Source organism: Crocuta crocuta, unplaced genomic scaffold (assembly GCF_008692635.1).
Source record: "Crocuta crocuta isolate KB4526 unplaced genomic scaffold, BGI_CrCroc_1.0 scaffold180, whole genome shotgun sequence".
NCBI lineage: Eukaryota > Metazoa > Chordata > Mammalia > Carnivora > Hyaenidae > Crocuta > Crocuta crocuta.
The window spans coordinates 3,427,982-3,441,815 of NW_027527549.1; the positions used below are offsets into that span (position 1 = coordinate 3,427,982).

A 13,834-nucleotide genomic window follows, 5' to 3' on the forward strand; every position below is an offset into this window, starting at 1 on the left:
TTAGCTGGTTGCTATGGGTTACACCAGCGCTCCACAGATATTCCCTTCAGAAATAGTAACATTTAATGTAATGTAAAACAGAACTACTGTATCACCACTTGGTTGGCTTCTGCTGGCTTGCAATATTATATCCTTCCCTGCTGAGATCGAAGCCTGGGGAAATTAGCCGGCGCCTTTATTTTATGAGGGTGATGGGTGCCGGCCCTACCCCTTGTTTCGTGAAAAAGAGAGAGCTTGCAAACCAAGGGTGTCTGTAGGATCTGGGGCGCCAGCATATAGTGCCATGCCGTGCCCAGAGACCCAACGCCTGTTTCATCTTCCTGTTCATTATGTAAGGCAGGCTTCCAGAAGCCGAGTCCCTGGGAGCCCGAGGCCGGCTACCATTTCGGGGAGGCCAGTCGTAACCACCGATGGGTTTTATTTATTTTCCATCTGTATAACATTCCTAGCAGGCTGCGTAACAGAAATTTGTGGGCTGATAAATTTTTAGGATAATATTTAGCTGTAAGGGTCATGTAAAAGGAAATGGTTAAGAGACGGCAGTCCTTTGACTTGAAATACACAGAGCGCCAGAGAGATTGGTATTTTGGGGCCATCTACGTTCTCTCTCGTCTGCCCCCGTCTCTGTCCGCCACCCAACCTCAAGCAGAGCACACGCCCTCCTAACTGTCTGCTCACACGCTTCTCTCCCCTGCTCATGGGGCCATTCTGTCTTCATGTGCGGGTCGCTGAGTCAGTCTACAGATGTCTGTCTTCTTCCCGGACAGAGCCTCCTTCCGTAGGAGTGCTGGGGGCGGGGGGTGGGGTGNACGTTCTGGCTGTATGACCTTGGCCAAGTCACAGATCTTTGGAGCCCTGGTTTCCATATTTAAAAAAAAAAGGGGGAAACAGTATTCACTTGCTTTCATATCATAAGGATTAGAGGGGGGACATGTATGTTAAATCACCCAGCACAGTGCCTGGCTCATCGTAGCCGCTTACAAGGCAATCCTGCTTACCCTTTCCATTCTCCGGAACGTGGAATGCTGTTCCCTCTGCTGGAGAGACTCCTGACCAGTGGGTCTATCTGCACGACTCCTGCCTTCTGTTCAAGACTCAGATACAACCTCTTTTGTGACACTGCTCAGTTACCCTCCCCTCTGTTGTAGCGCGTGTGCTCGGGCTCATCATTCCCCGCCAGCCTTAGTACTAGTGCCAGACACTAGACCGAGGGACAGCAAATGCTGGAGTCTCTGTGGTTCAAATGCCTTCGGCTGCGAGTAGCAAAAGATGCAATTCACAACGGCTTAATAACGAGGAAACTTATTACGCCCTTAACAAGAAGTACGGTTCCTCACATCAAAAGGCAATGTCTGCATCTCTTTTTATGAAGGGAAAAACTCTTTTAGAACCCCCTTCTCCGACCCAGTAGACTTTGGCTTGTGGTTCTGGCTATAAACACGTTGCATGTCCTTTCTGAAACCGATTACTAGCACAGGGAAAGGGAAAGCCATGGGTGGCTCAGCAAAGCACACGATCATGAGGGAGACAGGCTGCCGAGCAAAATCTGGGGTTCTGTTACAAAGGGAAAAGCATGGGGTCAAGCTTCCCCCGAATAAGCCACCACAATGCTAGCTGCAATGACATCCATTCATTTGTTTATTCATTCACCAGATCCTTCCTAAGAACCCACCCTGCTTTAGGCATTATGCTAAACGCTGCAGACAGTGGAGACAGTGGAGAACAAGACACAGAGGCCCCGCCTCTAACGGAACTAACATCTCAGCGGGGATAGAGACAATGAACATGGAAACAGATAAACAAGATAACTACAGATTGTTTTTACTTTGTTCTGTTTCAGTTTTTGGTTTTTTAATTTTTTAATGTTTATGTATTTAAAAACTTTTTTAAAGTTTATTCATTTTTGAGAGACAGAGACAGAGACCGAGCATGAGTGGAGGAGGGGCAGAGAGCAAGAAGGAAACACAGAATCTGAAGCAGCTCCAGGCTCTGAGCTGTCAGCACAGAGCCTGACATGGGGATTGAATTCATAAACTGCGAGATCATGGCCTGAGCTGAAGTCAGAGGCTTAACTGACTAAGCCATCCAGGAGCCCTGTTAGTTTATATTTGACGGAGAGATAGAGACACACACATGGAGTGTGTGCAGGGGAGGGTCAGAGAGAGGGAGACACAGAATCTGAAGCAGGCCTCAGGCTTTGAGCTGTCAGCACAGAGCCTAATGTGGGATTCGAACCCACAAACCATGAGATCATGACCTGAGTCAAAGTCCAATTCTCAACCAACTGAGCCACATCCGCTATAGCGCCCCACTATATAGATTATTTCTAAGATTAAAAAGGAAATAAGTAGCAAACGAACAGGGCCTACCCTAGCCCCATTGGTCAGGGAAGGCCTCCCTGAGAAGGTAACATTTGATGGAGCACAGACCACAGGCCAAGTGAGGATTAGGAGGAAGAATATTTCAGGCAGAGGGGCCAGCAAGTGCAAAGGCACAGGGGCAGGAACGAGGTAGCTGTGTGGCTAGAGCAAAGTCTGTGCTTCATGACGGATCAAAAGCTGCCCCTGGCACCGAGCCCAGCTCCTGCCCCAGGCTAGAAACAGAACATTGGCCGCCACCCCGGCTTCCCTGAGCCTCTCCTGCCCAGACTCGCAGCCCCACCCAGGTCAGAGCCACGGCTGCCGAACCCATAGGACCATGGGCTCGGCCGTGGGCTCGACTTTGCGCAGAGAGGAAATGCTGGTGTGGTTTTGATGCAGATCACACCAATGGGGTCAAAGGCATTGGGCATTGCCCAGTTTAGGTGGCAGAGGTTTCCTCTACTGCATCTACCAGGGGGTATAAAAAGACAGGTGCAAAGTAACCACGGAACTACTTTCTCTGTGAGTCTTTCTGTGTTTCCCCCCTCGTCTCCCCGTCATTACGGCAGGCGGGGCCAGCTGGGCAGTGCGGGAGAAGGCAGGGGCTGGCGGTGCGGACTGTTGGTGTAGCAATGCCCCTGCTCCGAGCCCCGCTTGCTATAACCCGGCTGCTGGGTGCACGTAAGGACTGACTGATGACCTGGGTCTTCAAATCCGCCTCCATTTTTGAGGCTGCTCATCCCCCTCCTCGCCTCCCCTTGTCCACAGCAGAAACCTGTCCCGGGATTTTTACGTGCTCCGCCAGGCTCCAGCCAGCCACGCGCATCCCAGCCGGGCCAGGCCAGGGAGCAGCGGGGGGGCTCCGTCCTTCCCTCCTCTGTCAGCCGTGACACCTGGCATGCTGCTGGGGCTTCCTCTGGAGGCTGGGCTCTTCCCCTTCGGCTTCCAGAAGGCAAGTGCTTCTCTGCCACTTCCCCAAGATGCGGGCACTAGCCCATCTCAGGTCTTGTTTCCTTTGCAGCCTCTGTGAAACTAGAGCAGGCTCGCAGGTGCCCCGATGACACTGGGTCCACAGCGGTTCCCAGTCCCTGGCTCGCTACCTCAGGACGCCAGCCTGCTCCGTGGTTTTCATGCCCACCACCTCCTGGATGTCCCCCAGAGATGTCCCGCCCATGTCCACAAAATGCATGGCTTTCTTGGCTCCTGGAAGGCTGCTTGAGAGGAGAAGAAAGAGAACAGCTTCCTTCCTCCAGGGTGACAGTCCCACACCGCCCTAGAGCAGGGGCGCTCCGCGTCGGGGAATCTGGTCAGATGCCCCAGCGGTCTGCCGGCCACCAGCTACCATGCTAGCTGGGACCCCTGCTTCCTTCTGACTTGGAGACATGGTGCCAAGTCCTTTCTCCCTAAGGGTGAACCATGTGCTGGGGACTCTGCATTTGAATTTTGTCACCAATCTCCCCACCTCCCTCCTCTCCATGCCCAGATTCCGCAGGCAACTCTAGCTGCGGGCACTGCCCCCGGGCTTTCCTCTGGGGCTTCAGAGATCCCGGTGGGAAGGGGTGGGAGAAGAGGTCACTCCACCATCAGACGCCTCTAAGTTTCAGCTCTTTCCCCAGCCTGCTATCAAAGAGTAGCGAGCGCCGAAGGAGGTGCAGGGCTCAGACTCAACGAGCTCATTTCGCAGATGAGAAAACAGAGGTCCAGAGAGACAAAGTCTTTGAGCCCAGGGCATGGGCCACAGAACTCATGGCTCCCCGTGTCTCCTGATTCTCAGTCGAGGTCTCTGTTCACCAGGTCTCCTGCCCTCCCCGCTTCAGTTTTATGAAATGTCCTTTTAGATGGAACACCCCCTCTGTCAGTCCCCATGCCCCCACCCAACTTGCACGGCGTCGGATAAGGAGCCTTGCCCTGAGCGGGTCCCCTGGTTTGTCTCAAGGATGAAGACCATGTCTGGTGCTGTCTCTCCTGGCGCACGTAGGGGAATCGATACATCTTTATGGAATCAGATTACAACCCCATTTCTTGTTTTCCACGTACTTTACTGCGTAGTAACAGGAGTATTCGCTCAGTCGGGCTAAGCAAACTTAGATTGTTTTTACTGCATAACTCAGAGAGCTTAGAATAGGCTAAAGAGTGCTGTGACTATGGCCACCTGATGGGACCCTGTAACGACTCCAGAAAGCGCGTTCTGGGCCACATGTGGGGAAATGCTGTGCAGAGTGGTTACACGGACAGTCAGTGTGGACGCACGGACCATCGGAGTCTTCTTTGCTCGCCCACTGCGGCCTCTGGCTTCCCGGGGCGGCCAAAGCTCTGACTAGTCCCAGGGAGATGACTGTTCCCACAACCCAGAAGAACTGCCTCTTGGTGGCCTCAGGGCTGCCGTGGGGCAGGGCAGAGCCCAGATTGTCCTGTTTGTGTAAGTGGGGTTTCTGGAGCTGCTGAGGCATTTTCACTCTCTGCTCCCCACTTCCTGGAACAGAGTTTGAGGAAGCCAGCTGGGCTTTTGGCCCAGGAGACAAGACACAAAGTGAAACCTGTCTGGCTTTCCTTCAAGTGGGATTTGGACTGTAGGATAGGGTTTAAACATTGAATTTCAATTTTGTACACACGCGCACACACACACATACACACACAGGCCCTGGGGCAACGGGGACATTTAAAAGGAATACCAGCCCGAGTCCTCTACCTGCCCAGCATTCGATTAAGCTGCTTGGGTCTGTTTCCACCATCCTGTCTTTCAAATATTTATGTGGCAGATTATAGGCAAGCTTCAAAGGCAAGGAAATGCAAATCTGTTCTATAAATCATAGAATAACACAGCTGTTGTCTTCCTCAGAATGACAGCTTACGAATGCCAGCATTTCTGTCTGCAGAAGGGATGGTGGGAGGCGGGCCTTTTGCTCTCAGCCGGGACCAGTGTGTGTGTGTGTGTGTGTGTGTGTGTGTGTGTGTGCGCACGCACGCGCGCGTGTGTGTGTGTGTTGGAGGGACTGGAGGGAATGGAAGTTCTTACCATATTTGCCTTTTTGCAGAATAGCAGATTTTATCTGTATTTTTTTTCCTCTAATTTCCCAGCATGGAAGGAATTAATTTATGTGAAGTAAGGAGTTAACTAATCCCTAACAAACTGGGGAGGGGTAGGACTCTCCGGGGTGGGAGGCATCCAGGGAGTTAGAGACCGGGGTAGCTCTCAGTTCTGGGGAAATGTTCCTAGAATGTAAAGTAAGGCCGGGGGCGGGGTGGGGTGAGAAGTCGGTAAGCAATAACTTTGCAAATTCCAAAATGAATTTAATCCAGTCGAAATGTGTAAAAGGGAAGTCGGGCATTGCCAACAGTTATGCACATTAAGCTCTGCCTCCCAGGGTCTTCACAGTCTGCCGAGGGGGGCCCCAGTCCGCCAAACAGTAGGCTCTCGTGGGCTCAAATCAGCTGTTGCTACGCACGCGTGTGTGGATCCGGCACAATGATAGTGACACGTTAGCGGCCACCAAGACCGCCGGGGGTTATGGGCCTCGTCCAGCAGCCGGTTCCGGCCCGGTGTCGTCCCGTGGGCACACCTGGGCAAGGCTACAGTCACCAGCGTCCGCAGGCCCAGGGGAAGGGTGCGGAGAAGAGGAAATGCGCCGGGAAAAGGTCTGCCGGGTATTGGGCGTCTGTGGCAGATGACTCAAGCTAACTTAGGCAATAGAGGGATTGTCCGGGTCACGGAAAGGAGTGCTGAATCAACAGATGCTGGGAAACGAAGGCATGGCGGTGGCTGGGCTTGGGAGCAGCTGCAGCAGCCCGGAACATGGCCAGGGCCTTCTTCTGTCACCTGCCTTTAATTTTGTTCTGTGTTGGTTCCCAACACAGCTGGTGACCACTAGTGGGTATTGCATTTAATGTCTTTTGCCCCATCACGTCCTGTTTTTTGTTTTTTTTTAATGTTTTATTTATTTCTAGGAGAGAGAGAGAGAGACAGCGTGAGCAGGGGAGGGTCAGAGAGAGAGGGAGTCACAGACTGAAACAGGCTCCAGGCTCCGAGCTGGCAGTCAGCACAGAACCCGACGTGGGGCTCGAACCCACGAACCGCGAGATCATGACCTAAGCGAAAGTCTGACGCATAACCGACTAAGCCACCCAGGCGCCCCCATCACGTCCTGTTTTGAATAATCCCAGGGAAGAACTACTATCGGCTCAGATGGGGTCAGGTTTCCGTGGCTGGACCAATCAACCGCAGGGAGGGGGTGTGGGGTCCTATAACAACATGACAGCTCTTCCGGTTTTCCTGCTAATAAGGGGAGGCCTTCCTAGCAAAAGGGGTGGGGAAAGCTTTGGGCAGACAATCCAACAACCATCTCCTATTCCAGCCAAGAGAGGGCCAGAAAAAAACAGAACAAGCAAAGCAGTGAAAGGGGACCAGAAAAGATAGTGTGATCGATTAGTTACATTTGGAAGTCCAATGACTTCTTCCTTGAAACTCAGTGTTCCAGAGGATTCCTGATGACACTAATTTTTCCAGGCTGTCCTCTTGATTCCTTCTCCTTGGTTGCCCTGCCCTTCTCTGCATCGAGGATCCCCTCAAGATTGCTCCCTTGCCTCTAGAGAAGACCAATAGACAGCTTCCTCCCAAATGTATGCAAAAGTCTACCTGTCAGGACCCTCCCTTTATCTTTCATGAGAAATCTATACTTGAAAATTCATTAGTCACCTTTAATGCCTTGCCAATCAACGTGCGGTCCCCAAATCGGTCATCTCAGAATTCCTGGGAACTTCCTGGGACTGCAGAAATTTGGGGCTTGCCCCAAACTGCTGAATCCATTTACATTCGAACAAGATGACCAGGTAAGATCGTTAATTTGGAGTGCATTACTTTCACCACTTGCAAACTGAACCCATAACTTTCCTGCTCTCAATGCCAAAATGAATATTTTTCCACAAGTTTCCCAGCAGGTCAAAAGCAACCGCTTTAAAAAGCCCAGACTCATGATGACACACAGAGTTCTTTTTTAAATACTTTCCTGTTGGGGCGCCTGGGTAGCTCAGTTGGTTAAGCGTCCGACTTCAGCTCAGGTCATGATCTCACAGTTTGTGAGTTTGAGCCCCATGTCGGGCTCTGTGCTGACAGCTAGCTCAGAGCCTGGAGCCTGTTTCCGATTCTCTATCTCTGTCTCTCTCTGACCCTCCCCTGCTCATGCTGTCTCTCTCTCTCAGAAATAAATAAAACATTACAAAAATTAATCTAAATAAATAAATAAATACTTTCCTGTCTTCCTTACCTCTATCCAATCCGTCATTAATTTGCACCTATTAATCCCCACTGTCTCATTGCTCTGCTTTTCTCAATCACGCTCTCACCGCCTATCGCAGACTCTTATAGAAGCATTTGCCAGTCAGCCTCCTCATTTATACATTTTTTAAATGAGTCTAATAATACTAGGCCTAATTTACATATTTACATATTCTACAAATTTATGGTGTAATTATTTTTGTCCTTGTAGGTAGGTGTGGTTTTCGGCCATGGCTTTGTGAATGGTTGCGGGGGAATATTAGAAACAATGTATCACGAATCATAGAGTGCTGTAACTTATGACTATCTTGCTGATACCTTGCAGGAGTTTTACTCTGTTGCAAGCCACTTACGCCAGCCATCCAATTCGGCTGTTCCTGATCCATTAAACATGGGTAGTCCTCCATGGTTAGAGTTGGGTGCAGACACAATACTCCACAAAACAGATGAAACTAAGTACGGGAATTCTCATTGGATGGCCCTCTTCCAAAGTCCCAGGAGGGTCCCTGGCCGTCTGTTTACGTGGTAGATGTGTTTGTTTTTTTTTAAATAAATTTTGCAGAGAACAGACATTTGGACCACAACCAATTAAGGCACTCTCTCTTTATGAATTTCTTTCCTCCAAACTCTCCTTTTGTCAGGTGGCGTGAGCGCTCACGGGCATTTGGGGGAACTAGCAACGGAAGGTTCAGTTGGTGACACGTTTAGTTTGGATTTAGTGGGATGCACTGGTGTGGCTTGCAGACATTGCCACCTACTTGCTCTTATCTGCCCCGTGCAGGAATACTCTTACCACCCACTGGGCAAACTTGCCCCTGGACGTGATAGGGAGATGTACCACACCTACCTCAGTACCAGAGGCTTCCTTTCCCGTGAAAGGAATCTGTTCTATGGTGCCCGCGCTGGATGGATACAGGGAGAGGAAGAGGAGCGAGGTTTTATGTGCAAAGCTGGAAGCTAATCTGTGGATGGTTCTTCCAATTAAACACATAAAATTATAATTGGAAGATTCGGTTCTCATCACTTCTTAGGGGAATTATGTTAGGGATATACTCTATATTCAGGGTACATAATCGTAAACACTCCATGCTATTTTTTAAAATTTTCTGAAGAGCATGTGCAAACTCAAATTTATCAGAATTCCTCTATTTATAGGGCACAAAGCCTATGGAAGAACTACAGCGAATGTATCCATTGAAGTTGCATATTTCATGAATTTTAAAATTTAGTGACTCACAAAATGTTTTGATCAACCACGTTAGAGGAGGAACTAAATTATTTTATTTTCTCTACTGAAAATATTACATACGGGCACCTGGGTGGCTCAGTCAGTTGAGCACCCAACTTCAGCTCAGGTCATGATCTCGTGGTTTGGGAGTTTGAGCCCCACATCAGGCTCTGTGCTGACAGCCAGCTTCAGATCCTCTGTCCCCTCCTCTCTCTGCAATATACCACAAAACAAATGAAACTAAATATGAGAATTCTCTTTGGATAGTTCTCTTCTATTCCCTGCTCAAACTCTCTGAAAAATAAACAAATACTAAAAGAAATTATTACATAATAGTTGCATGTATAATATGTAGATCACATATATCTATATATTAAGCTATTTTACATATCAGCTTTTATTTGTGTTATGTATCATTACATATCAGCTATCAATTAATAAATTATGTTGCTTTCTGGATCTTTGTGCACTTATTAACTTTTTAAATTTGTTATTTCTGTTCTCATTTGTTTTGTGTTTAATTTCATTTTTGTTATTTTTGATACTTTTTTTCAAATATTGGATCTGACCTTAGATAGGTGAAGATAATGGTTATTCCCCCTCCTAACCTTGTTACCAGATCACAACAAAGAAAAATGTCGGATTAAATTCTGCTCCACATAACAAACATGTATTATCAAGCCAGTAGAAGAGCCATCACACACCCTGGTCGATAATCTCAATAAAGACCCAGTGCTGGAGGTGCTTGGGGGCGCCTGGGTCGGTTAAGTGTCCAGCTTCAGCTCAGGTCATGATCTCACGGTTCAGGAGTTGGAGCCCTGTGTCAGGCTCTGTGCTGACAGCTCAGAGCCTGGACCTTTCTTTGGCTTCAATGTCTCACTTTCTGTCTGCCCCTCTCCCACTCACACTCTGTCTTTGTCTCTCTCAAAAATAAACATTTAAAAATACTTGAAAAAAGACCCAGTTCTGGGGCCTTTTAAGTGCTCCCACAGGACATTTTATGAAAAGCTTATCTGAAGGAAACAATAATATTCTAAAGTCAGGATTCTGCTAACCAGTCAGACTCAGGAGAACAAGATTCCTCTGAATCAGCAACTGTACCCTGGACTGTTTGTGAATGGAGCCCAGGTGAGAGGTAAGCACTAGCTGGATTCTTATATCCTATACCTACAAGGTGGGAGGCATCTCTGTAGTATTTTCTTTAATCCTCTTTTCTTGACCATCGCTCACTTCCCCAACAAAAAGCATTCCTGACGTCCATCAGGCTTACGATCCTGATAGTTGAAGGTAGGAAGACTTCAGGACCGGAAGTTCTTCTAACTTTGGGAGGAGGGCCTAGAGAGGAACAGATGTGGGATGGTCAGAGCCATCTGACCTTGTATTTAACCTCGGCCAGGGATGGGGCTCAGCGATGATGTAATCATCTAAGACGACAACCTGGTGCTTCCAAGCTGAGAACGCGTGTGCCTGGCGCGGCGGGCACCCGTGCTTGCATCCTTGAGGGGAAAGGCACTTGAGGGGACAAAGCTGCCTCACAGCAGGCAGGAACGAGGGAAGAGAAGTGCCCCGAAAGCCTCCAATTCTAGTGGCCACTGATGCCCAATCCTATTTCTGCCCCTCTTTTGCGGATTATGAGTCCACTGATTCTCTCTATTGCTTGAGCTGGTCAAAGTTAAATTTCTGTCATTTTTTAGACCCAAACTCTTTCAAACAAAGCACTAAGTAAGGCAGCATAATTATAGAGCTTGATAAAATAAAAGAAATGGAAGCAGCAGGAAACAGGGAGGAAAGGCCGTTAATTCCCAGGAAGAAAATAACCAGGGGGAATAAACTTTGCAGAGCTGGAAGTCTGCTCCAGGGTACAAGGCTGGATCTGAAAACAATGACCTTGGAGTTTGAGCTCAGGAAGACAAATGCGACTTGCGAGTGCTGTGAGCCTTGAAGGATGGGATGCAATGGCAATGGAAGACCTGCCTTCTCCTGGTGGGAAGGTGAGGAGAGGGCGACCACGCGTGAGGATGGGCACACCTGCATGGGGGTGCACAATCTGAGGGGAGAGATGGCCACAGAGATGATGAGAAGAGGAAGGGAAGTGAGACTGTGGCGTACCCTCCAGGTCACAGGACCAGAGCAGGGACTGATGGCCGGCTTTCTGAGCAGTGTCACAGGCTGTGTGCTGGGCTCACTCTCTGGGAGCAAGGGTCGGGTTTGAAAGGACATCAGGCCGCTCCAGAACCAACCAGACACAGGCCCTCTGTGGCAGGAACCATACTAGATGTCAAACGGATCAACTCAGGAGCAGACAAATATGGGTTCAAGGTCATTCTAGGGGCAGAAGCCAGGTGACATGAGTGAGTAAGATCCGGAAAGAGAGCAGAAGGATCCGACACCGGTAGAGGAGAAACCCAGGAGCAGACACTGGGGAGGCCCTGGGGGAGGGGCGGGGGGGTGGTGTTCAGAGGAGAGTGGTCACTGGGCTTCAGACAAAGGGTCCCGTGAAGTTCCAGCAGATGGCCGTCTGCTGCCAAAGCATCGCTTTTCTGCTGCTTGTCCACATGCGCGTGGCTCTGCCCTTGGGCTCAGAGACTGAGCAGGTCTGTCGAGGGCATATGTGACCGCACTGGCAGGCACAGCGGCAAGGTCCAGTGGCGACAGCGAGGAATCTCATCCTAGCGGACACAGGGTGTCTGATAAATTCTCTTCGAGCTGCCGACACTTTCATCTTCCGTAGTTTAAACAAAGAAATAAGAAGTGCTCCCCTGAACCTGACTCAGGGCGTCCCGCCCTGCAGAAGTGTAGGGACAGAGACCCCGAGAGGAAACCAGTCTCTGAACTAGCTGGTGACATCCAGGGCCCGACCAGACGAGGGCCCTGAACCCCCTGGGAAAACAGGTTTGGGACCCATCCAGATAAGGGTTGGAAACATCCGGAGTAGATCTCCCTGAGGAGAGACTTGCAGGGAGAACGCGGCTCCAGAGGAAAGGGAGGCTAACGGGCTAATTGGGACTAAGTGTATGGAGTTAACCTGTGATAGCAAGAAAATAGAACTCAAATTGTGCTTGACTTCCAAATTTGCCATCAAGAGGATGGATCTTCAGACCGGAAAAGGCAGAATTAGTGCTGGTGAGAAGGAATGAAGCCCTGTATAATGGCCGCAAGCCAACTTCATGTACATGTACCCACTGAATTCCTAAAGGCCCCAGCAGGATTTGGGCCCCTCAGAATGTTCCTTAGATACTTCTAAGATGCCCAGGGTGCTAGACTCCAAAGGTTTGTCCGCTGATCCACATCCTCCCATGTCCCCAATGATTCTCAAGAGCCAGCCAACTCTCCTACTGCTACCAGTATGTGAGCCCCAGTGTGAGGGGTGCTGGTGGCATTCCCTCAACCCCCCAGAGCACAGCTGAGACCAACTGACCTCCTTCTACAACACAAGCTGCACGGGGGCAGGGAGTTTGTCTGTCCCTACCCCACCTCCGCTATGTACCGTTGGGGTCTAGAACAGCTCCTGGGAGATAGCAGGAGCTCAGGAAGTCATACGCCTCACGAGTCTTTACGAAACATTCCAAAATTAAAGAAGAATGAGACACGGAGTAGTTGCAACTGTTGCTCATTGAGGGGTTCTCAGGCCCAGATTTAGGGGTGTCTTTGTACAAATGACACAAAAGTACCCCCTTGAGCAGGCCCATGGCTTCGCATGTAGAAAATGCTTTTGTGCAAAGTAAAGGACTCACTGGTCTGACAAAATAGAAAAAGAAGTTTCCCCTTTGCCTACCCACCAGGTGGGCAGATACATTAGAAGGAGATCCCACTTATACTTGGCTGGCAGAGAGATGCCATGATCATGAAGGTGATTCTCCCAGGGTGAGGTCTGTCCATTGCACCCTGGATGTGCTGACCCCTGCGATTTCCCCAGATGTGGGAAACTCAACTGTATAACTTGTGGCAGTTGGGGACTGCACTCGTGCTTTCCCCTAGAAAAAAAAAAAAAAAAAAAAGAGGAGGAGACACCAGTTGGTGGGCACAGCCTAGGCAGAGGCTAGTTAGTAGGCAGTAACTGTGTAAAGAATAAGACTTGCCTTAAGACAAGAAAGGAACAGAGAAGAACTGCAAAAATAACCATAAAATGAGGAATAGAATGGCAATAAGTACATACCTATCAATAATTACTTTGAGTGTAAAGGGATTAAATGTTCCAATCAAAAGACAAAGGGTAAAAAAGCAAGATCTATCCATAGGCTGCCTACAAGAAACTCATTTCAGACCTAAGGACACCTGCAGATTGAAAGTGAAGGAATGAAGAAGAATTTATCATACAAATGGATGTGAAAAGAAAGCTGGGGTAGCAATATTTATATTGAACAAAATAGACTTTAAAACAAAGATTGTAATAAGGGACAAAGAAGAACACTATATAATCACAAAGGGGACAATGCCAACAAGAAGACATAACAATTGTAAATGTTTATGCACCCAATATGAAAGCACCCAAGTACATAAAGCGGTTAATAACAAACATAAAGGAAGTAATCAATAGTAATACCATAATAGTAGGGGACTTTAAAACCTCACTTACATCAATGGACAGATCATCCAAACAGAAAATCAATAAGGAAACAGTGGCTTTGAATGACACAATGGACGAGATGGATTTGACATATATATTCAGAACATTGCATCCTAAAACAGAATCCTCATTCTTTCCAAGTGTGCATGGAACATTCTCCAGTATGGATCACATATTAGGTCACAAAGCAAGCCTCAACAAATCCAAAGAGATGCAAGTCAAAACCTGCATCTTTTTGGAACACAATGCTAGGAAACTCGAAATCAGCCACAAGAAAAATCTGAAAAGAGCACAAATACATGGAGGTTAAATAACACGTTTCTAAGCAAGGAATGGGTGAACCAAGGAATCAAAGGGGAAATCAAAAAATATGTAGAGACAAATAAAAATGAACATACAGCAGTCCA

The 13,834-nt window shown here is 48.7% G+C and overlaps 1 non-coding gene across 1 annotated transcript; it reads left to right on the plus strand.

The window, feature by feature from the left end:
* Window positions 1-12,674: 12,674 nt before the first annotated feature.
* Window positions 12,675-12,837, plus strand: LOC144234763 (U1 spliceosomal RNA). Its single transcript, XR_013336067.1, has one exon. It is a non-coding gene; the product is annotated as a U1 spliceosomal RNA (small nuclear RNA).
* The last annotated feature ends 997 nt before the right edge of the window (window positions 12,838-13,834 follow it).